This window comes from Aythya ferina, assembly GCF_964211825.1.
Source record: "Aythya ferina genome assembly, chromosome: 2".
Taxonomy (NCBI): domain Eukaryota; kingdom Metazoa; phylum Chordata; class Aves; order Anseriformes; family Anatidae; genus Aythya; species Aythya ferina.
Window position 1 is genome coordinate 86,368,581 of NC_140297.1, and position 25,605 is coordinate 86,394,185.

At 38.8% G+C, this 25,605-nt stretch overlaps 1 long non-coding RNA gene across 3 annotated transcripts; it reads right to left on the reverse strand.

Moving 5' to 3' along the window:
- Positions 1-18,345: 18,345 nt before the first annotated feature.
- LOC311432415 lies at positions 18,346-25,103 on the reverse strand. Of its 3 annotated transcripts, none has more exons than XR_014690044.1 (5): positions 24,999-25,103; positions 24,576-24,629; positions 20,094-20,229; positions 19,379-19,458; positions 18,346-18,820 (listed from the first exon to the last, which is right to left on the reverse strand). It is a non-coding gene; the product is annotated as an uncharacterized lncRNA (long non-coding RNA). The 3 variants fall into 3 exon arrangements; XR_014690045.1 differs by having other exon boundaries at positions 25,013-25,093; XR_014690046.1 differs by having other exon boundaries at positions 25,006-25,093.
- Positions 25,104-25,605: the final 502 nt, after the last annotated feature.

Genomic DNA, 25,605 nt, shown 5'->3' on the forward strand with positions numbered 1-25,605 from the left:
GAGAAGATAGAAATCACCAAAGGAATTCAATGTCAACAGAAATGTAAATGTAAAAAGTACTCAGAAGTGTCTGCATTTATTTTTAGAGATAAGTCCAAAATCCTACATCAAATATTTCCTCATGGGATTTGTCTTTTTGATGCCGCTAATCTTTGTAACTGATGGAATCAGCACCTACTCCCTACATAAAACAAAGCTCTACAGCTTTTATAGGTCTTGATAAGTCTGTCACAGCATGCTCTTTTACCCAGCAAGAACTTTTAGACCCTGTGTTGTGTGGGCCTGTGTTGGAACAAGTCATTGATTTTATCTCTGGGTGTTAGGTCATTGCTCTAGAAAGCAGTTCTTTGTCTGAACATATGAGATCCGTATTTGAGACAGCAGACCTTTCTAGGTGCCCATCATCACTGAGAACTGAGCTGGACCTCCAAAACCTCCTGACACTATTCACGTACCTAGGTTAAGTATTTGGAAACAAGAAGTTAAAGTGAGAAGAATGCATTTTTTAACTTGCTTTCCCTACTGACAAAACAAACAAAAAAAGGCATACATGTACTTCTCTCAGTACAAAAGATTTACAAATATTGGCAAAACACAGACATCCGAATGTAATTCCTTCCTTCTTTAAGTCCTGGCAATGCCTAATAGTTCTACAGTTTCAGTTTCTGTACTTTTAGAAGTGGTAAGGCCTTTTGTCTTTTTTCCTTATCAACAAGCAGAGCCTTGAGAAATGTCTGGCTGACTTGTCTCTATACCTCTCCATGAGATGAGAAACACCCACACTTCCCTAGCCATGTTAAATGTCTCAGTGAAGATACCCATTTTCTGGTTGCACGATGACCTCATGCAACATGAAGTAAAATCAGAAGCAATATAAATTTCAGGCTACAGTGCAGGTTATGATTGTACGTGAGATTCATAAAAGAAAATTAAATTCACAGACTGGCACACACATATGCCAAAGTCTGTCATACATCTGTTTTTGTATTCAGATTTGGATAAAGGTTTGAATATGATCTCACTCCAATAATCTCCATTCAATTATGTGTAACAACTCGGTGTACCATTCCAGAATTAAACATATCACAGAATCACAGAATCACAGAATTTCTAGGTTGGAAGAGACCTCAAGATCATCGAGTCCAACCTCTGACCTAACGCTAACAGTCCCCACTAAACCATATCCCTAAGCTCTACATCTAAACGTCTTTTAAAGACCTCCAGGGACGGTGACTCCACCACTTCCCTGGGCAGCCTGTTCCAATGTCTAACAACCCTTTCAGTGAAGAAGTTCTTCCTAACATCTAACCTAAAACTCCCCTGGCTCAACTTAAGCCCATTCCCCCTCATCCTGTCACCAGGCACGTGGGAGAACAGGCCAACCCCCACCTCGCTACAGCCTCCCTTGAGGTACCCATAGAGAGCGATAAGGTCGCCCCTGAGCCTCCTCTTCTCCAGGCTGAACAAGCCCAGCTCCCTCAGCCGCTCCTCGTAGGACTTGTTCTCCAGGCCCCTCACCAGCTTCGTCGCCCTTCTCTGCACCCGCTCAAGCACCTCCATGTCCTTCTTGTAGCGAGGGGCCCAAAACTGAACACAGTACTCGAGGTGCGGCCTCACCAGAGCTGAGTACAGGGGGACGATCACCTCCCTAGCCCTGCTGGTCACACTGTTCCTGATACAAGCCAGGATGCCGTTGGCCTTCTTGGCCACCTGATCACACTGCTGGCTCATATTCAGCCGACTATCCACCATCACTCCCAGGTCCTTCTCCGCCAGGCAGCTCTCCAACCACTCATCTCCCAGCCTGTAGCTCTGCTTGGGGTTATTGCACCCCAGGTGGAGGACCCAGCACTTGGCCTTGTTGAACTTCATGCAGCTGACCTCAGCCCATCGGTGCAGCCTATCCAGATCCTCCTGCAGAGCCTTCCTACCCTCAAGCAGATCGACACACGCACCTAACTTGGTGTCATCTGCAAACTTACTGAGGGTGCTCTCAATGCCCTCGTCCAGATCATCGATGAAGATATTAAAGAGGACCGGCCCCAGCACCGAGCCCTGGGGGACGCCACTAGTGACTGGCCTCCAACTGGACTTGGCTCCATTCACCACGACTCTTTGGGCCCGGCTATCCAGCCAGTTTCTAACCCAACGAAGCGTGCGCCAGTCCAAGCCAAGAGCAGCCAGTTTCTTGAGGAGAATGCTGTGGGAGACGGTGTCAAAAGCCTTGCTGAAGTCAAGGTAGACCACATCCACAGCCTTTCCCTCATCTACCTTTCATAAACCCATGCTGACTGGGCCTGATCGCCTGCTTGCCCTGCAAGTGACGCATGATGACACTCAAGAGAATCTGCTCCATGAGCTTCCCTGGCACTGAGGTCAAACTGACAGGCCTGTAGTTTCCTGGGTCTGCCCTCCGGCCCTTCTTGTAGATGGGCATCATGTTTGCTAGCCGCCAGTCGATTGGGACCTCCCCCGATAGCCAGGACTGTTGATAAATGATGGTAAGGGGCTTGGCCAGCTCCTCTGCCAGTTCCCTCAGTACCCTTGGGTGGATCCCATCTGGCCCCATCGACTTGTGCACATCCAAGTGCCGTAGCAGGTCACCAACCATTTCTTCATGGATAGTGAGGGCCACATCCTGCTCCCCATCCCCTTCCACCAGCTCAGGGTACCGGGTATCCAGAGAACAACCGGTATTGCCGCTACATACTGAGGCGAAGAAGGCATTAAGCACCTCCACCTTTTCCTCATCTCTTGTAACTAAGTTTCCCCCGGCATCCAGTAAAGGATGGAGATTCTCCTTAGTCCTCCTTTTTGTGTTCATGAATTTATAAAAACATTTTTTGTTATCTTTAACGGCAGTAGCCAGATTGAACTCCAGATGAGCTTTGGCCTTTCTAATTTTGTCCCTGCACAGCCTCGCAACATCCTTATAGTCCTCCCTAGTGGCCTGCCCACTTTTCCAAAGATTATAAACCCTTTTTTTTCTCCTAAGCTCAAGCCGCAATTCTCTGTTCAGCCAGGCTGGTCTTCTTCCCCGCCAGCTCGTCTTTGGGCACGTGGGGACAGACCGTTCCTGCGCCATTAAGATTTCCCTCTTGAAGAGCGCCCAGCCTTCCTGGACTCCTCTGCCCTTCAGAACCGCCTTCCAAGTGACTCTACCAACCAGTGTCCTGAGCAGCTCAAAGTCAGCCCTCCGAAAGTCCAATACAGCGGTTTTACTGGTCCCCTTCCTGGCCTCGCCAAGAATAGAGAACTCCACCATTTCGCGGTCACTCTGCCCAAGACAGCTCCCGACAATCACATCCTCCACCAGTCCTTCTTTGTTTGTGAAGAGAAGGTCTAGCGGGGCGCCACCCCTGGTAGGCTCACTAACCAGCTGCGTCAGGAAGCTATCTTCCACGCTCTCCAGAAACCTCCTAGACTGATTTCTCTGGGCTGTGTTGTGCTTCCACGATATGTCAGGGAAGTTGAAGTCCCCCACAAGAACAAGCGCTGAAGATTTCGCAACTTCTGTCAGCTGCCTGTAGATCTCCTCATCTGTCTCCTCATCCTGGTTTGGCGGTCTATAACAGACCCCAACCAGGATGCTAGCCTTGTTGGCCCTGCCGATCCTAACCCAAAGGGACTCGACCTTGTCATTCCCAGCCTCGAGTGCCACAACATTGAAAGATTCTCTAATATAGAGAGCCACACCACCACCCCTTCTGTGCTGCCTGTCCCTTCTGAAGAGGTTATAGCCAGGCATTGCAGCACTCCAGTCGTGAGAGTGGTCCCACCACATCTCCGTGATGGCAACCAAGTCGTAGCCTGCCTGCCGCACGATGGCTTCCAGCTCCTCCTGTTTGTTACCCATGCTGCGTGCATTGGTGTAGATACACTCCAGCTGGGCCATTGCCTTATCCCCCGGCCTTGCTATTGTTCCCCCTGGAACAGCTCCAACAATCCTTGCTTCAGCCCCATCCCCCTTCCTACCTAGTTTAAAGCCCTCTCAATGAGCCCCGCCAGCTCCTGGCCCAGGATCCGTTTTCCCCTAAAAGATAGGGACCCGTCTGCGGCCATCAGGCCAGGTGCCGAGTAAAGTGCCTCATGGTCGAAAAACCCAAAATTTCTGTGCTTGCACCAGCCCCTGAGCCAGGTGTTTATCAGGTGGGCTTTCTGTGTCCTCTCTGTACCCCTCCCTGCCACGGTAGGGATGGACGAAAACACCACCTGCACCCCCGCTCCATCCACTAACCGTCCCAGTCCCCTAAAGTCTCGTTTGATAGCCTTCAGGCTTCAATATCATCACTACCTGCCTGGACTATCAAAAGAGGATAATAGTCAGAGGGGTGAACCAGGTTGGGAAGCTTCCTGGCAACGTCCCTGACCCTGGCCCCAGGGAGGCAGCAGACTTCCCTACGGGTAGGGTCAGGCCGACAAATAGGGCCCTCTGTTCCCCTGAGAAGAGAGTCTCCCACAACAATAACCCTTCTTTCTTGGTGGAGGCAGTCCTGAGGCGTGGAGTTGACCTCCTCGCCCTAGGCATCCTCCTGGGTGCACTTGCTACCTCTTCCTCACCCACTGGTCTCTCAAGCTCCAGGGCCTCAAACATGTTGCGTAAGGGCACCTGGGAAGGTGGGGCCGGAAGGGGAGGGCATCGCCTGCGATGTCAAGCAGGGACCTGTCTCCATTCCTCCTCAACTCCCAGATCCCCTCCCTCTGCCAGACGGCTACAGGGCAGGGGGTCCACCCCCATTTGGGGTGTCTCACCTCGATACCTCCTCTTGAGGCCCTGCAGGGAGTCGTTCCACCAGTCTATCTCCCGCTCACACTCCCTGATATCCCTCAACCTCTCCACCTCCTCCTTGAGCTCCACCACCATGTGGACCAGGTCATCCACCTGCTCACACCTAATGCACGCAGTTTCTCTGCCTCCTGCCGATGGCAGGAACAGGCTCAGACACTCCCTGCATCCAGTGACCTCAACTGCTGCATGTTTTAACGGGTAGTCGGTCTGGATGTGTACCGACTTCCTGAATGAAGCCTTTTGCTTCTCCAGAGGAACTGCTGCCCCTCTCACTTCTTTGCTCAGTCTGCTGCTGTGCTTTGGGCACTGCCACGGAGGCTCTGGCTGCACATTCAAGCACCCTCTCTTTAGCCTTCTCGTCCCCAGACTGAGACACCTCCCAGAGTCCCCACTCCCCAAGCCCATGGTGGTCCTCAACATTATCCTCTGAAAGTATTATGAATGTGTTAATGGTAATGACCCTTGATGTATCAACACCATGATGTGTAAACACAATAAATATCTTTAGTAGCATGAAGTAAATAGGGTTTTCCTAAAGTTGGCATATATCAATGATATTACTGCTCAGAAAGCAAGTTTGGATGAATGTGGAAGGCATCTTGCCACATTGTGTCAGGGAACCAGTATCTGACAGACTTTGGATACTGCTTTTAAAATTAAAGGGATATAGAATATGTAAGATAGGAACAGTTAAAGGAGAACTTCAAGTACTCAGTACAAAGTCATCATCTGGGAAAAACTATTGGATGAATCTGTCATGTGTAGCAACTGAACACCTGACTTCTTTGACATTCTGTGGATTTCCAATGTTTAAGCATGACCTCACTTTGAACTCCTAACTTTGAAAATGAATATTAGAATATTATTATATTTTTGTATGGGTTATGCTGAACAGAATGACTCTTTTAGTAGAGCTTTCAACTTCTCAAATTTCTCCACGTAGCATCATTAAGAGCATTAGAAACTCCTTCTTGGTATTCCACTTGTCTGCAGCTTGTAGGACAAGAGTAGACAAACTTCAGATGTTTTCTGCTAAATAATTTTCTACAAACAAAGACAAAAAGCTATATTAATCTCTGTTCTTTGGGCTACCAATTATGGAGAAAATTATGACATTTTGACACTGTGACTTCTCTTAAGACTCTAACTGGTCTTATCAGAACTTGTAAGAAGAAACTTCTGAGATCTGCAGGAAAGTTGCTGAAGCAAGAGGAGAAAAATTTGCTTTTCTCCTTCTCCCATCTCTCTCTCAGCATTTATACATAAATATAAACTTACTTGTGTAATATACATACATCAGTGAAAGAAATACAGGAAAGCTGCTTCTATATGGTATGCAAAATATTCAGTTCCTGGAAAAATTGCTGGCAGGCATAAAACTGAGGCGGGCAACATTACTTCTGGAATCCACCTCTCAAAGGACATAAACTTTGAAATGAAGATGACAGTCACCCCCAGAAAGCATGCAACATTAAACTGCTGCAACTGCATATTGGGGAATTTCAAAAGGCACAAAGGAGTTGATCTTGACCTTACATACATAACTGTTCAGCATTCATCTGATGCCTATGCACTTGCTGCTTTTTTTTATCAATGGCCCTGAGAGGTACCACAGCTCATCATATGAGGAATGTGTTCATGGAGAAATTTTTCCTGCACTGGAGGAGGGTATTTTTCAGTTAGTGGCAGGAGCAGTTTTATTAGTAAGTGCCAGTTTTAGTGCACAAGAAGGGCATGCAGTGGTTTGTAGTGGGAAAAAACAATGTTCTCACTAACTCATGGTCTAACTTGCTATTTCTCTTGTATATATTTATTTTTTCATCAGGAGAACTTCTGCTCTCACTGTGACATCTGGGCTTATAGAACACACCAAAGAATATGTCATGCATCTCCACTTTCTCTAGCCACATGTGAACACAATATGCTTAAGGAATATTAAGGAGCATTCAGGAATGTTATTAAAGCTGGATATACCCCTTTTGGCATTATAGACATTGAATTCTCCAATCCCTTTCCAGTAGGTACGTTACCTTTTTCAGGGGAGAAAAAAAAAAAAATTACCTTGAAACATAAGCAAAATCCTTCTTTCATTCATTTGTTCAGCTTTTTTATTCCTTCTTCAGAAGGTTCCTCAAGAAAATGTAGCAGAACTATGGAATACAGTATTGAACAATAGTGTAAGATATAGTTTTGCTTTGTTTTCATACCTTTGCCATTGGTTGCTATTTTTCTATCTATTAGATCTGAAAGCTGCTTAGAATTACTCACAGCAAGCAACTGTATGTGCTTCACTGACTGTAATTCATTTTATGCAGGGACTAGACTAGTGTTTTTTTCCTCATTCCTCATTGTGTTTAAAAAATGAGCTCAGGAGAATAGATACAATCTGAAAATCAAAATTTCAAGGGGTTGAGAAAGACTTTTCCAATTATGATTTTATCAGAGAGCTCTCAGGATTTATCACACAAAAAACCAGAACCTACTGAAATGCAGGCTAACTATAGTGAAACGTATATAATTAGGCTGGAAAATGTCCTTAAGCGTCTAATCATAGAAATATAATTTCTATGATTTCTATTATATCTAAAAAATATTTTTAAATTATAATAGAAAACATATCTTAAATTGGCTGAGGAAAATATGAAATCCTATGTGCTGTTCTTATCTACTGTTAAAACAAATATTTTTGTAATTTAAATTGCCATGTGCACTGTTTGATGATTGGTTGCTTGGTTGTTTTTTGTTTGTTTGTTTGTTTATTGATTTGTTTTTGTTTGTTTGTTTTTGTTTTTGTTTTGTTGTTGTTGTTGTTTGTTTGTTTGTTTCATTTCTCTTGGTAGTAATTCTGAATTTATTCTGTAAGTCATTTGTCATTACTACAATTACCTTTTCTGTCATCAAAGTTATTTTCAAAGGTTGTGCACAATATCACATGCTGCTATTATGTATGTTTCATGGCAGAGCTACATCACCAGCACTCCCCAGACAGACTTTGCAGATTGTCTTTGAAATAATTGCATTGTTAATTTTCCATTTATTTATTATTTTTTTTAATAAAATGTGGTCTATTAATCTATTTCCTAAAAGATTATCATTTTTTTCCATAGAACTCTGTTTAGAAACAACTGTCAACAATGAAGAACTTTGCTTGATACATTTCAAATTAATCACCATTGATACATTTAATGAAAATATTCCTCTCATAGACATAGAAGAGGTTAAGTGAAGTGGGTTTGTTTAGACTGGAGGTGAGAAGATTGATGGCAGCTGTGCAGAAGATGAAACCAGACTTTTCTTAGAGGTTCACAAAGAAAGGACAGTTACAACTGGAAATTCACTTACAAATGTGTGGTTAAGCACAGGAAAATGCTGCCTTTGTAGGCTATATAATCTCGAAACCTGGGGATTTTCAAAAGTCAGATGAACAAGAACAGATTTTCTTACAGAAAACGTAATTTCAAATAATAATATTAACTTCATACATTGCTTAAGTGCAAGTAACATTAAATAAGTCTAGCACTTTCAGACCCATAGGCCCATTAAATCATTCTGGAATTCCTGTTAATGCCGTTTGCTGGTTATCTAGTACACCTGATATATCCCAGCTCATTGGAGGATTTTTATAATTTTTTTTCTAATATGTATAAAAATACTTCAATGAAAAAACAGAATACACTTCTGGAAGGAAGTGGAAATCTGTGGAATAAAATAAAAAAATAAATCTGTTTAATGTTTTAAAATAAAAATTCAACATAAGTTAAAGAATGTTCTAGACAGAGCTAGACCAATCCTCCTTCACTCCATCTCTATTTGGTTTCCTAACAACAATTTGTTTTTTGTTTTAATTCGAGGTCCATCTGTAAGTGTGTGGGCATTCTGGAATAGTACAGAGACATTTCAAAGATGTTCAGAAATGTTTGGGATACACTGTAGTGTTCATAACTAAAGCGCAGACTTTCAGAAAACTGTTCTACTCTAGCATCTCTGTACAGTTATTAGAAGTGGTAGGATGCTACTGACAAAATATAACTAGTTCTGTGCAACACCTTAAACCACATTTCTCCTCTTTGCTCAAATTTAATGCTCCTGCAGTTCTGATATGCTGATTTTTCAAGTGGCAAAATTGAATCTCACAGTTTGAATACATAATTATCTAATATGTCCATGATTCAATTCACTTAGTTACAATATCACAGCATAGAAAAAAAAAAAAAAAAAAAAAGATTAATAAGAGAAAATATCTTTAAATTCTTCATCGCTTTCTTAAGCTCTTTATCTACCAATGTTTATCTACCATGATGGTGGCTCATCTGATATATTTCTTTACATATTGACTTTGCACAAACATCTCTTGTATATAGAATGTTTATGCCGATGGAAAAAAAAATGGTCACAGAGGTGACTCGTGTCTATTTGGAAACATCCAGTACTCCAAAACTCAAGGTAGGCTTGTAGTAGTATTCTTGCAGGTATATCAATTGTAAATGTCATGTCACATTTTTGGGGTAAATTTATTAAGGAGAAACAGCTGGGAGACACTTGGAAGGTAAGAAGAACATAAAAATTATAAGTTTTTGAGTCTATGCCACTACAATTTAAAAAAAAAATAAAAAAAATCGAAACTGCAGTGCCATCTTCTGAGTATGGTCATGGTTCTGACCCTGAAATACCACTCTGCTCATAGCTGAAGTCACGAAGGACCCCAAATTGTATTGGGAGTACTAAAGATTGAAAGATTGTGGTTTCTGGGGTTTCTCCTTTTTTTTTTTTTTTTTTGTTTAACCATGTTTCATGTTCTTCTAGAACATGACCCACTTCTGAGCACTCTATATTCATGCAGTTGTTTCAGAAGTACATGCTTTCAACAGTTCATTGAAAACCAACTTCAAACCTTATACTTTCTGCCTTACACACTAGCTAAAAAGTGAAAACAGTGAAATTGTGGGGGAAAAAATGGTTTGATACTAGATAAAAGGAACAACATAAAAATCACTTCAAAGCAATATGGCATGCCTTGGAATCACAAATTCACCTGCCAGCATGTGGAACATGAGCTAATACTTAATGTTTTCTTTTATAGCTCTAAGTTATTCCTGGTGAAAAGACACTCACTGTAAATGCCTGTTTTTGCAAAATAAAAACCTTAATATATCCTTTTATTTTCTTGAAGTCCTAATTATGTTATTTGTACCTATAATTTTGGAGCCTCTATATAGATATTGGAGAATTGGTGTCCCTTTATTTATCATTTTTCTCTTTTGTTTCAATTTTTCCTCTGTGAAAAGCTATCTTTCTAACATAATTTCAGTCACAGTGGAAATCATAAATGCTGTGAACTACAAGAAACTCAGGTTTGCTTTAAGTATATATTACTGAAATGATCCAGAAGGATGTAAATTATGGTATATTGCTGATATTTCATTTTCACTTTCTATTTCATGAATTCAGAAATTCCACACCTAACCGGCAAGGTTCCCTTGTGTTCACATCTGACAAGAAAATAACACCTATAAAATTTCATTTCTAACTTCCAAGCTGATGAAGAGAACATGGCAGTTTCCATATTCCCTTTCTCGGTGATGATTACCACAACCAGTTTTGCAATATTCAGAAAAAGAGACAGTTGGTCCAATGCCAGCCCCTGTTTTGGGAAGTCCTAAAGCAAGTGTCTCCCCTGTTAAGTCACAGAGGCTAGAGGAGAGTTAACAGAGTAGAGAAGAGTTAAAAGGGACCTCTATCACGGAGTAGAGAAGGTTAAAAGGGACCTGTGGAGGCCTCTAGCCCAACCTCCTTCTAAAAGCAGGATTAATACCAAATTATCTTAGGTTAACTGTGGTTTTGTCTAGCCAAGTCTTGAAAGCCTCTGAGGATGGATATTCTACCATTTCTCTGAGTGACTGTTGGAAGAAATGTCCAATCTGAGTCACTCAACTTAAAACTTGTGGTTGACTTCGCTTTCTGTATTGTCTGCTACAACCACAAAGGGTTTCTTTGTAATCCCCTGACAAGCAATTGTAGGCTGCTGTGAGTTGCTTACCCTCTAGCTTCCTGTTTTGCAAACTAAACAAGCCCAGCTCCAATAGTCACTCCTCAAAATTCATATGCTCTGGGCCCTGACTATCTTGGAAGTCTGGCCGGACACTCTGCAGCTCTTTGACGTTCTCTTAACAAGTGGCTTATCACGTCCCATATCCTTTCATCACAGGTCACAATGCCACAGACATTTAGTTCAGAAGATGCCAAAGGAAGCTTTTTAAATGCACCTGCCACTACATGCTCAGTTACCATTTATTAAATAAATAGAACTCTGAGAATTGGGTATAAGTGATTTCAGGACACAGCAGAGGTGAAACAAAAAAAATATCCAACATCATGTATATGGCGAAAAGCCAAAGATTACAAAAAGATCTAACATAAAAGGCCATCACAGTCCACTCTAAGAACAGGAATAAAGGAAGAACAAAAAGACAGGAATTGCTCCAGTACTGTGACCCCGAGTTAAGGACACTGCTCCAGATTACTACTAATTAATCCCCAACAAGTTCCTTTGCCTTTGATAGAGACAAAGCACTGATTTTTGAGTTGCCATTTACTACATTTTGTTACCGCAGTCTCAGCAATCCTATTATCTTTTACTGTATAATTGGGTTTAGTAAATGAGATTTTTAAAGAGCAGCGTATGTGCCTGTGTGTTTTCGGCTCCAACATTTTTACATGACAAGGTAATTGATACTGCAGCACTGACTCAGGGTAAGCTCAGTGGCAATGCCAGTAACCCCTGTTTAGTATTCACTGCAAAAACACCCAGTCTGTTACTGCTGCTGCGGTGCCTCCTGATGCCACTGCTTCTGCCTACGTGCTGCTACCTGAGAATCAGAAAAAAATCAGGACAGGCCCATTACTGTGTTTCATTCTTCTCCACTGGCTGGGGGGATGCCAATATTATGCATGTGCTCCAAGATCTGAGGGAAACAGTGGGTCTTTGCCAAGGATATTTTCCAAGACCTCCTACCTCAGTCATAAGACTGGATTTGGTTATAACTACAGCCTTGGTTAGTGTTCCCATCACAAAAAGAGGGTTTTGATCCAAAAAAATAGTACCCATTGGAGGAAATGTGTCAGGGACAACCAGCAATCAGGACAGAACTTTTAGATGTCACCTTTGTGACTGCTGATTGTGAAGCATGCTTGCTACTCAGGGTCACAGTAGCATCTTTCAGAATTCGTATTTCTCAGAAAAAAAAAAGAATTTTCACATACCAGTGGAGTCTTAGAACCTCTAACTTGTAGCTATTAGTGAGCAATAAGATGGGCAACAGATTTCTTTTCTCTTCCCTAATGAAATCATCTACAAATGATGGAAACAATAAACCTCCAATTCCTCCCACTCCCATGGTTAGAGGGAGTGGCAGAAATCACTTCAGAACAACAGATAAACGTACTGCTTTTACGTCATAATAAATAAATAAATAAATAAATAAATAGATAGATAGATAAATAGATAAATATTGTTCTTTAGAAAGTTCTCTTTGTTCATAACAGAAAAGCATAGGCCACCTCTGGTTTTAGCACAATTAAAATGGACTAGACTATCCCAAAACTCAGTTAGCTTTCAGCAAAGCAAAACACACCTAACACATACTGGATCCAGAACAGGACTGCCTTGTTAACCTAATTGATCAGGAAGGTACTCCAGCTCTCAATATTTCTGATGGTGGAACAGGATTCAGGCCCTGCCATAGGATCTGTAGTCTCCTTCCCCACAAAGATCATGGCAATCCCAGAAAGCAGCTCTAATACAAGAGATCTGAACAGCTGCAAAAATAAGCTATTATCTCCATTCCCATGCCATTGCTTCTGAAACATCCCATGGAGTCTGAAACTCCATGACTCTTTAGTTTCAGTTATGAAGATGGAACAGGTCTGCCAGAATTGCTACAGTTGATTCATTGTCTCAATATCTATTGTTATAATGGCTTGGTTTGGAGGTCAGCCAAGCCAAAGGTCCCCCAGCAGAAATATCCCTGGAAGAAAAGAGCATCTTAAGCCTGTGGACAGATGCAATAAATTCAGCTGTTGCCCACATCTAGTCTCCAGAGATATCTGCAACATGGGCACACTTTACAACTTACTGTGAAGATAACTTAACTAGACTCACTTCCTGGCAGAAAGTCCCAGGAGGACAGGTCAGAAGAAGGCTTTAGTGGCCCTGTGGACATTTTTATTTATTTGCTTACAAGTGTTTAAAATATCCCAGAAGATGTAAGGGAATGCTGAAAATAAAACAGCTGCTTTGCAGTTCAGCTGCTAGTTTGTCACATGCTGCAAGAAGTTGTGTGTGCAGTGATGCACAATAGAAGACGACATTCATTTCCTGAATCTGAATTCCTGTTTCAGTGCCAAATCAGTCCCAGTTCCAGCTCTGACTCCTTTTCTTCTTCCCCTGTTATATTCACAGGATAACAGAGTCATACTCCCTGCATTATTATTCCTTGTAGCTTGATAATTAAATTTCACTACTGAAGAGGGATGATTGCTCCCTACTTACTATACAAGGGCAAGAGAAATTACAAGAGTGGGACATTCTCCAAGAGACAAGAAACACTGTGAGCATAGGACAGTGAGATTCCACTGTCTTGATGGCCCATTATGGAAATGCTGGAGAATGTTCACTTCCCTTTATATGCAGTATAGTCACTGTTTATATGAGCAGAAGTAAATTTTCAGTAACACACTTGAGACTTGTTACCTTCTAAAACCTAAAAAACAGCTAACGAGGAAATAAAAAACAGAGTTTTAGAAAACAAGGTTTATTATCTTCCATTCAGCAATTACTTGCAGATTTCAAATGTTTCTTCCTAACGTATGTACAGGAACAAGACTTTAAAAGACTAACAATATTTGTAAGTATGGACAGAAAAATATTATTCCTGTCCTAGTCTCAATTTTAGAAATGGGTAAACTGTTTTTGTTCAGATTTTTCACAATATAATGAGATGTTCAGAAATACATAAAATTCTGCAAGCTGGTTGAAACCAGGCAAAGTTATAAGTGATTGAAAAGAAGGTTTGTAGAATCATAGAATCGTTAAGCTTGGAAAAGACCTCCAAGATCAGCTGGCCAAACATCACCATACTACCAATGTCACCCACTAAACCATGTCCAGGTTCTGTTATGGGAAACACCAGAACAACCAAAAATAGATACAAATACCAAATTTGCTATAAATTCCTCAGATTAGAGCTATAAAATTTATAGAATACTGAAGTGAAAAAATATTAGTGAGATTTATATGAAAGCCTAGAAGAAATATCACCATATTACTAGAGAAGATTGATTATTTCATTGAAAATTGTTCCAAATACAACGTTCATGTTTTAAAGAGGAATAATCCTGAACACCAAACTTCTCTAAGAATTAATGAATAAAAATAGTCTTCTGAAATTTGACTTTCCAAACAGCCAGTGGGAGGCTTCCAGAAATCCTTATTATGCTGAGAAATGCCTTACACTATTAACAACAAGCTTTACTTGGGAAATGTAGTCTAGCTAAAGATAGTCATAGAATGTAAATTAGAGATAGAAAGATTTTATTATTTTTTTATTTCCAAGAAAATTAAGTAGAATGGGTAATAAAAACTCATAGTTTTTGTTTTTGTTTTTGTTTTTGTTTTTTTAATTAAAAATAAATAATAATACATGGAACACATCTCTGATGTAGTCCCTTTTTAGGAATTTAGGCTTCATCATTTCAGATCATTGGAAGAAATCATCACTTCTGCTCATGTACAGCACATGAAAAAGTTTTTCCTTGTTCATGAGCTATACAAGTATGGGAAATAATTACTGTATCATGCAAACCATTCTTCTTGGCTTTTAAACTGCATTTTTCACTACTGTTTTCTATGTTAACTCATTTAGATTATTCTGCTTTCTTACGTCAAATTAAACTAATGTTATGTTTTGTTTCTGGCCATAAGTACTGTATACTGAACTAACTCATCCTAAATGAGGCTGTTTGAAAAGTCATTATCACTGTCTTTTAAAATTAGAATGCTTTCCTAGCTCTCCTAGCAATTTTAGCATTCCTAGTCTTAGAAACTGTTATCATGCCTGTAGAAATAGTGTTTCCTTAGTAAAGTGCATAATAGTATAAAATAATTTAAAGGGTTTTGTGGTTCCTCTTGCAAAACAACAGACATAGAGACATTGTTCTTTAATATATGTAACATTTTTCACATTATATGATAGAGATGGCAGTCTCCTTTACAGAATATACCCTAGTACATGGATCACTACACAGGGTATCAAAATATATATTTCTGATGCATTTCTTAGTTAGAGCAAAAAGATTAAGGCTAAAAACATGTTTAAAGCAAAACAGGTAGACAGTTTCTTTTGTGTTCTTTCATACTGTTTGGAGATACTTTTTGTTCTGTGCGGTTCATACCTGATTCAAATGCTGGACAGAAGATGTAAGTTTGTTTTATTCAAGACTGAAAAACACTTTTTTCATACAAGCATGTATAAATAATTCAAGTATTGAATTAAAATTAACTTTTTGTGGGAGTTCATACATGATAATATTACACATAGTTATGTTGTACAGTTCTAAATTTGGGTAGGAAAGGTAAATAAAAGGAATGACAGACAAGAAAAACAGCGTAACTGCAATGAATTTGTCTTTGTAATCAACTTCTGATGCAAAGTCATTTTTCTGGGACTATGGCTTTTTTTGTTCTTTGTGATACAAGTTCTAAAAAAATGCATTATATTGACTGTTCTTTATCAAAGACTTGGTTGCCTACTGTGAATATAGAGATAACACTTAGATGCTACTCAATCTTTGTAACACCACATAGGAAACTGGCATGAAAAAGCTGGGCTAGCATATAGCTTCTTTCATTCTGAAGGCAGCAACATATTCAAACTCTGTACAACTGGTACAGTTGTGCTGTCCTTGCCATATTAAGTCTGCTGTGTCATGGATGTCCTTTGTACTGGCTCACTAATATTGAACTTTTGAGAAGAAATGTAAGGTAGTTTTATACATGCTCCTTAAGAAGGATGCAGACACACTAAGGAGGGGGAGTTGCCCTTTGTGGAAGAGAAACACATGGAACTGAACGTTGAGACAGACAAGGAAGGCTTTCACAGAAATATCCATAGCAAAGGGAAAACTAAGAAAGGTGTTCTTCACCTCTTTTTGTTCTGGCAACATTCACCTTCAGGAATATTAGAATCTTCCAGATCCATGGGAAAATCCGGGAAAATATAGACTAATCCTCAGCAGAGGATGAACAATTGAGGAATCAATTAATTGAAATGGATGTGCACAAGTCAATGAGACCTGATAAGGGAGCTGGCTGATGTCATTGTGGGGCTGCTCACAATTATCTTTGACAGGGCATGGTAATGGAGAATGGTTCCTGAAGGCTGAAAATAAATAAATAAATAAATAAATAAATGTCATTCCTTTCTTCGGGAAGGAGAAGGAAGATGCAGAGAACTACAGCTTAGTCAACATGCCGTGTTCCTTTGAACAGTGATAGATGAAAACCTCCTGGAAGACATGTACAACCATATTAAGGATAAAATAATAATTGGGATTACTCAGCATGGATTTACAAAGAAGAAATGCCTGACCAAACACCCTTCTATGATGAGATGACTGGTTTAATGAACAAAGAACTGTGGATATCGTTGTTTTGTTGTTTGTTGTTTTTTGCTTTGTTTTGTTTTGTTTTTTTACTTTAGCAAGATTTTTGACACCATCTCCCATGACATCCACAACAAATTGTGTCTTCCTCTCCAATATAATTCCTTTTCACTGCCATAGAGATACATATTTGGATGGGCTGTAATTTTATCTTTAGGTATCAAGACTCATAAATTGTTGAAATTATTTCCCGTCAAAGTGATTTTTCCTATTTTGTTCAGAATACATCTTACCCTCAAAATTGAGTATTCACTTATGGACATACTCATACCAGAAATGGGCAGATGTGACAGACTATGTTCTTATTTGTCCATAAATTCAGTGAGGCTTTTAGATCTTATTTATATTTTCTGCTAGTACATGCAACACAATTCAGAAGATCTGAGAATTAGGAAAGCATAACAAAATCGAAAGATATTAACAGAAAGATAACCAAGAAAACAGATATTTATCAAGAGGCATTAGCATACTATGAGCTTGCCAATAAAACCCAAAGTCAGAGAAATGCTGACATTATATAGAATTGATACTGAAACATCAAAAAGAAACACACCAGAATTTTTAATGAACATCTAATACTATTTTATCTGTAAAAGTAAATTTTTTATTAGTTTTGATTATTAAGATAGAGTCTTCAGTGTTCCAGCACAGTAGTCCTCTGTTTTTTATCATAAAAGATAGTTTGTACTCTTTTAAATCATAGATGTTGTGCTTATGCAATGGTCTTGCATACCACGTTATGACATTATGCACATGACTTTCTTACACTGAACCACTGAAGACCGTAACTGAACCAAGTACATCTCAGAAAACCTTTTTTTTTTTTTTTTTCCATTTGGAAATTTCTGAAAGTGACATTATAATCAATGGACTGAAAAATATGAAGGAAGCACAGAAAATTGGAATATTAGAAGAGGCTCATGCTTTTGAGATACAGTAGAAAATAGTCTAGCTCTCTTGACCTTTATCTTAAAATTTATGAGGGATCAGCAGAGTGGAAAAGCAAAGGGCACAACCAGAGATGAGTATAGGCAAGAGAAGCAATAATTGGAATCAGTAATGGGCCTGGAAATAGAGAAAGGATTCTATGGAATGGCATGAATATTGATGCAAAACCACATAGGTATTTGCTTTTGGTTTTGTGTATCAGTGTCCAAGATACTTCCACTTGCTTCCCCAAGACTAGATCAGTCATGTACACAATTAAGTGCTAATTGAGAAAAAGAACATGTGCACTAGAGGAAAGTTGGGAATCTTTATTCTAGCGAACATTAAATATAAAATATAGCTGTCCTCTTGAAAAGGACTGTATAGTGACATTCTAGCTTCCATTTATATAATTTTTCACTAATTTGAATAATTCATATACACTACCATCAATCATTTATATACTCATTTAGTACATAAGAAAGAACGGTAAGTGTTTCATATGCACAGCTCAATATGGTATATATGGTATATTAATGTTACAGGACATAGTTGTGGCCCCAAACTCTCTCCAGTTCAGACAGTAACACCATTCAGCCCTGCAATTTGCATGCTTTTTTGGGTATACATAACAAGACATTAATTTCCAAGAATGTTGTCAAAAAATTTGCTACACAAAGTTTTGTATTTTGTTGTGGTGTTTTTTTTTTTTCTTTTTCTTTTTTTTTTCCTCCTTAATAACTATACAGTAAGTTTTCTGTCCTTAAAAACTAGCTGAGAATATTAAGTTAAACAAAAGGTAAAAAAAAAACAAACAAAAAAAAAAAACACGGAGTTAAACAAAAAGCTGCATAGTGTCAAACCCCATAGCCTTAAGGTTGTTTTAAATAACACAGACAAGTGTAAACTGATTCATGAAACACAGCGTGGCTATTTAATGCACAAAATGGAGGTTGATTTGTTTCGAGAACTAAGAAATACATGTTTAATGTTATTTCACCAGCCCGATTCTCACCATAGATTCATTCACCGGTAGAGCTGAATACCTTAGGCCTTCCTGAGCTGGCTAAAAGTTTAATCACCTTAGAAAATTTGTACGTTATGTATATTTTTATTACCACATTATATTAGAATGAGAACCAGAAAATGTAAAATGATGAATGCATTAAAATTACTCACTACGGTCACATTCTGAAGTCCATTAGATCATTCTAAAGGCCAGGCCTGATAATTGAGAAATTACTTACTTTTTAGGCACCAGTAGCCTTGGCTCCATTCAGGTCAAAGCTCAGTTGGTGATAAAATAAGAGTTTGTGTCAATTATACTTTTAACTGCAGTTTCCTGTCCACTACTGCTACAGGCTTCTTCTGTCATCACTGCAGCTACTGAAATGCAAAAGCACCCAAAATACCACTCAGTTCAGGCACTGACTTTCAATGGAAAACTGAACGCTAAGGCAGATAAAATGAAATGCTCCAAACAGAAGCCTAAACCTCAGAGGCTTTTATATTCAAATACCCTGAAAATATGTATTATCTCAGAATAAGAATGCAAAAAAATTTATTCTGATGTATTCTATATTACCCCACTCTAGGATTTACCCAGTCATTTCTATTTGGGTCCATAATGAAGAATGCTGTAGGAAAGAAATGTGAAATTAATAGATAATAGCAAAAAGCCAAAGGCATCAGAAGAGAGTTATAAGTCACAGGATCCATGGCCCACTGGGTCATTATTTTTTTAAGCACAAAAATATCCATCCATAACGGTCTTATGAGTCATTGTTGGTAATCATTTAACCAGTTAATTTCCTTTATATCTCATTTTGAATCTTTTGCAATTATTGCAAGTTTTTTATCAATACGAAAGCATCTCCTTTTATAAGTGATCAAAAAGCAAGAAATCAACTTCAAAAGCATTTAAACAGATAATATTGTACTTACTGTAAAAGAATGATTTTATTGTGCAGAGTGTATCAGTGAAGCAGATATTTCTTTCTATTCAAAAAGCAGATTTCTTAAGTCTGAGAAATTAAAAAAAAAAAAAGTTAAAGTTTACACCACATTTGGTCTGAGAAATCAAATCCTCAAAATTCAAAACAACAAATTCCTATGGTATTGACTCAGTTGTGTGGTATACAAGCCCACAAAGCAAGAGGGAATTTTTACAATTTATTTTACATGGGCTGCAAATGGCACACACTCTTTTCCAAAGTGCATATGACCATCATCTAAGGGAACCATATGTACACATCTAAGTACAGAAAACAGGAACAACATTGCCACCTGTGGTGCTTTCTACAAGAACGCACCACAGCCAGAGCAGGAAGGATGCCTGTTGCAGATCTTCACCTGAGATACAAAATAATTTGCAGTAAGCCACTTAGGCTGGCAAAAAAAAAAAAAAAAAAAAAAAAAAAAGTGTTTAGGAGGTGAGCTACAGTAGTCTGCAATTACTTGAAAGGCAGTCACGCAAATGATGGTGCCAAACTCTTCTCAGCTGTGGTAGTCAGAAACTTCAACATGGGAGGTTCAAGTTTGATGGGAAGGAAACCTTTACCGGGATGGTGCAAGAGCACAGGAATTGTTTATCCACTGAAGGGTGTGGAAAACCTCCTTGGAAGTTTTCAAGACTCATATGAACAAAAACATGGCTAACCTGGCCTTGTATTTGTAGTAGCCTTGCTGTGAGTCAGAAACTGGATAAGTCACATCCAGAGGTCTACTCTAGCCACACAACTTCTGCGATTCATTGAAAAATACCCAAGACCTGTCATCCAGTGCTGCTGCTGACACTGTCCAGGAAAAGAAAAATGAAGAGTGGCAATGGACTTAAGGAGCCTAAGGGTAGGAATAGGACATACAATGCTTTAGAATTCTCTCTGTATCTTTTCAAATGTCTCACTATAATTCAGACTTCCTGTCTTATTAAATCAGAGAGGAAAGTGCCTGCAATTAGTTAGTGCTTAACCCAATTACATCAAATCCAAAGAAACAAAGTTACTTTCCCTTTGAGAACTGTAACCCATTGACCAGCTGTTAGTACTTTGGTTGAAAGAAAAGAAACAAATATGCTTTGGTGATTCTAAACAGCAAACTAATCTCTAACACCTTTTACTCCAGCCTACCACAACAAAAGAGCCAAGACAAAATGATCTGAACTACACCATGACTTGGATAGGATTTTCAGTAAAGTTTTTCTTTCTTCAAAGCTTTGAGTTTCATAATAGGTACTAATCAAATTCAGCCCAGAAACAGCACAAATTTCAGAAACTCTAAAAAACACAATTTATACACCAAGGTAATTTTTTTACAAATAAATATATATTTAAAAACATGTTCAACCTCTCCATTCTGATGAAGTCTGGTACTAATTTACCTAAATTTACCTTATTTGCCATTGAAAAGCAGAGAAAGCAACAATTCGGGAATGCTTAATATTCCAAGCAATGAGAATGTAGCTGCTGACAACTTTGTTACTTTCAGAACAACCTTTTTAAAAAGTCATTCCAGTTTTAATACCTAATCTATGCAGTAAAATACAAATGCTCTGTTTTCTGGTCTCATCTGCTTGCCTGCTATGAACTTTAAAGCTGAAACTTAAGTTAATTATGTTTTTTAAATAAAACTAACAATATTATCTTAAGTTATCCTGGAAGATCAAGAACTGTTACTTCTCTTGATTGCACATGGAAACATTAAAGATCAGATGTAGAAAACCAAAAAATGCTTGAAGTGGGATCCAAAGTCAAGAGAAGTATCTGGAAATATTTTAACTTTTGTGTCTAATTTGTATCCAATTGGCCTATTTTTTTCAAGCAAATTAAGTATTGTAGTAATACATATTGTATGTATATATACATACAATATATACATATTGTATATATATATATATAATATATGCATATGGTATGTATATATACATACAATATGTATGTAAAATGTAGACCACACAATTTAGCCAGTCGCAGATGTATATAGCCAACAAATACTGGTTATAAAGACAATCAGAAAAAAAAAAAAAAAAAAAAAAAAGTAAACTCTGGAGAACTGAGCTCCTTTTTCTCATTTTATCCACTGACCTCTCTGTCCAGTGTGTACTGGAAGCAGAGATGACGACATTTGCAAACATTTCTTCTTTTAGTAAAACAGATTTCCCAGTAATCTATGTATATGTGTAAAGCACATCACATTTTCCTACACTTCACCAGCAGAACAGTGTCCATACATAATTTTATCATATCAAATCTTTGATCTGAAAGTGATGATATAAAAGCAAGTATAGTTCTGTATAGTCCAAATTTTGAGTATTTTCTGTTTTAAAGAATCAGGTGTCTCATATTTTCTTGGCATTATCTCTGAATTCAATACAGTCTTCATAATAGCCTAGCTTGTTATTCACTGTATTTTGCAAAACTTGAGGTATATTTAAGGGTGAGACGGGATATGATTACTGTCTATAAACATATCATCAGAAGAGCAAACTCTGGAAGGGAAAATAGAAAACTATTTAAGCTAAACGATATTTTTTGGCACACGAACAAATGGTTGTCCATTGAAGAGTAAATGTATGCTGGAATCAAGAGGTTTATTTCTGCTTGAGGACTGAGCTCTGGAACAGCTTTTTTAAGAGACACAACAGAAAAAAAAAATAATAATAATAGGTCTTAAAATGGTGTTTCTATCTGTGTATGAAAGAGATTAGGCAGCGAGGCTGTCTGCAACAGGAGAAAACCAGTCTGAGACAAGTGGATCCTTCCTAGTGTATATTGCTACTCATTTTGAAAATAAAAGTAGACAAGAAGATTTGAACCACTGAAGTGTTAGCACTGCAAAACTTGGAAATCTATTCATAATGGCTGACCTATATATATTATTTTTTACCCAGTGAAAACTGCTTTATTATGCAGAATTTCATTTCATTGTACAAAGATCATCTGATGGCATTTTTCATCCCCATGAGCATTAAGCAACACCTGTAGAACCAAAAGGATAATTATTTTTCCTTAATGTGTCTCTGTTTAGATGCAATGCAGTTTAAAACCACACGCATATATCACAGAAGATAAGCATTTTAAAGGAAGAAAAAGTATTCATAAGATTTAAACATTTTTACTAAATATCTCCCCTAAAAGCAAAAACAATTGTCTCAAGTTACCAAATGATATTGCATTATGCACACTTCACTGTAAACTGCCTGGGGAGCAACCTGAGGTAGAACTTCAAACACACTTTCCTTCTGAGCCTTGTGTTTCAGCAGAATAGTGATTTGGTTAGATTGATTTGACTAATTTAATTTTGGGTGAGTCCTCTCGAAGGAGAGTCTGATACTATCTTACACTTTTTATGCAGGAATTTAAGGGGAAAATTAATGATCTTTTATAAGTTACTCTGCCTTTAAAACTCTTTGACCTATCTGCTACTTCCTGCCTGGTAAACTGCAGATCATAGGATCTTTTTGTTTCAATTGCATGCATGATAACTGGTTGTTTTAATTATTAAAGACTGTGTTTTTTTTGTTGTTGTTGTTTGTATGCTCTTTGATTTGAGAAGCCCTTTAAGATGCTCAACACATAGTTTACTTATTGCTTATGTGGTACAACTTCTTGGGAGTATTACTTAGTAAAAGAAGGTTGCAGGGTGACCAAGATAAAAATGCCTACACAATACTGTTGTTTACAGCTGCAGTCTCCTCACATGGGATGTTGAAATTGGCTGTGATCACTACTAAATGCTGTAATCTTGCAAGTCAATCTTTTAATTCACAACACTAGACTTTCTGTTGAAGCATTTCTATGCTATTAGGCTCTGTACTGTTGGGTGTAATAAACAAATCAAAGAGAACTTATACATTTGATCTGTGTCTACTTTAAGTTAATACAACTCCAAGTGGAGAAGTTTATTCGCTGCTTGTAAACAGTCAGCTAGGGCTTCATTAGCAGAGGTCAGGGTAAGAACCACCATATTATTTCAAGGATGCTCTTGCTTTTATTCTATTTGCAACAAACAGAATGACACTGATGGGAAAAAAAATAGGAGATTACAAGAGATGTTGCTTCAGAAGGAGGGATCTTGGGACAGTCAGTATCTGAGAACCTCTTTGAAAGCTACTGGTTACTGGAAACTGTAGGCTTAATTTGGAGAAGACAAGGCTCACAGGAGACATTACTGCTCTCTACCACTACCTGCAAAGAAGTTGTGGGGAGCCTCTTCTCTCAGATAACTAGTGATAGGACTAGAGGGAATGGCCTCAAGTTGCTCCAGGGGAGGTTTAGGTTTGAAATTAGGAGACATTTCTTCTCAAAAAAAGCATTGGAATGGGTTGCCCAGGGAAGTGGTGAAATCACCATCCCTGGGGGTGTTTAAGAAAAGGTTGGATGTGGTGCTTAGGGACATGGTTTAGTGGGTGACATTGGTGGTAGGATGATGGTTGGACCAGATGAACTTGGAGGTCTTTTCCAACCCTAGTGATTCTATGATTGTCCAATATTTTCTGTCTTCAAACTAAAATATCTTTTGCTCATGGACTTTGCAGTATTGCTGCATTCTTAATATATTGCCTTTGTCTACCCTGCTAGAGAACATACTGGTTTTACTTAAAACTTTGATTGCTTCCACCTATTATCCTCCACTGGAGCAATTAATTAGCTGCTATGAAGTTCTCTCACTAATGCTTGCAGGCAGTTTCAAACTTGACTTACGGAAGCAGTATTTCATGGACAGAAATTTGATGTCACTAGAGGTTCTCCTTATTTAATCGTTTCCTGATTTGTTATTCAACTAAATTACCTGAAAAATAGTTGGCTTTTTCACATGTAAAGATATGAGAGTGTCGTGAGACTTTTTGCTGTGTGTGTCAATGAACTAACAGCAGTTGTACCACAGCTAACTTTACAATAGATAGAGATAGATAGATGCCAAACACCATATCTGTAGGTCAGTAATCTAATGAGGAAAGCATATATTTCCTAACTAGCTGAGAATATTGAAGATGTAACATTTATTGGCAGGCAGAACTACTGAAAGAGCAAAAAAAGGTACAGATAGTACAATATCTAGCTTCCTGGTTCCTAAGTAACTACTTCCCAAGTTCTGAATTTCAGTTCATGTCAACATTTTTCTGTAAGGAAATGAAACTTACTTCTGTAGGCCATGTTCTCTTCCAAGATATTGATGGCTTCAGAGACCAGAGAGGCTGGAAGACAAAGATGAGACCCAGAGTAAGATCATACAGTTATTAAAGTCACAGAACAAGAGCACTGTGGTGGTTTTACCGTGCTGGGTAGCTAAACCCCACAACCGCTCTCTCACTCCCCCTCCTTTAGATGAGGAGGGGGAGAAGTAAAGCAAAGAACAACTCACGGGTTGAGATAAGGATAATTTAATTAAAGGGAAATAATTATAATAATTAAATAAAGACTACCATGAACTAAACAATTTAACTAAGGGGAAATAAAAAGGGAAAGGGGAAAAGGGAGGGGAAAAGGAAAAATAAAAAGAAGGGAGGAAAACAAACAAACAAAATAAATGAAGGCTATATGGAAGTGCAGAGGAAAGAAATTACACTCTACTTCCCACAAATGAGCGATGATTGACCACGTCCTTGAAGCAGGGCCTCAACGCACGCAGCCGGTGTTCGAGAGGAGAACCGACATTTTCCCAACGAGAGCCCACCCCTCCCCTCTTCTTCCTGTTTCCACCTTTTATTGCTGAGTGTGACACCACATGGTATGGAATATCCCTTTGATTGGTTTAGGTCAGCTGCCCTAGTGATGTTTCTCTCCTCACTTTTTGCCCACCCCCTAGGAGGGTTAGAGAAAGGCCCAATGCTGTGCCACTGCTGCTCAGCAGTAGACACAACACTGGTGTGATAACACTGCTGTTCCAGCTACAAGTACAGAGTACGGCGCTGTATGGGCTGCTGTAGGGAAAGTTAACATTCCAGCCAGACCCAGTACAAGCACGTACCTGACAGACAGGAGTTCTTGTGCCTTTCTAAATTCTGAATTCCAAAGTAACTTTCTAAAGCTGAGGGAGGAACATGGAAGCTGTGAGCCCCAATGGGTTATGGAATTATTGTCTACACTCACAGTTGCTCTGGGTTGTGTTTCTGTAGGTATAAAAGTAGTTTCTTTCTTAGGGCTGTTATGCAGAAGGCTCTGGTGCACACG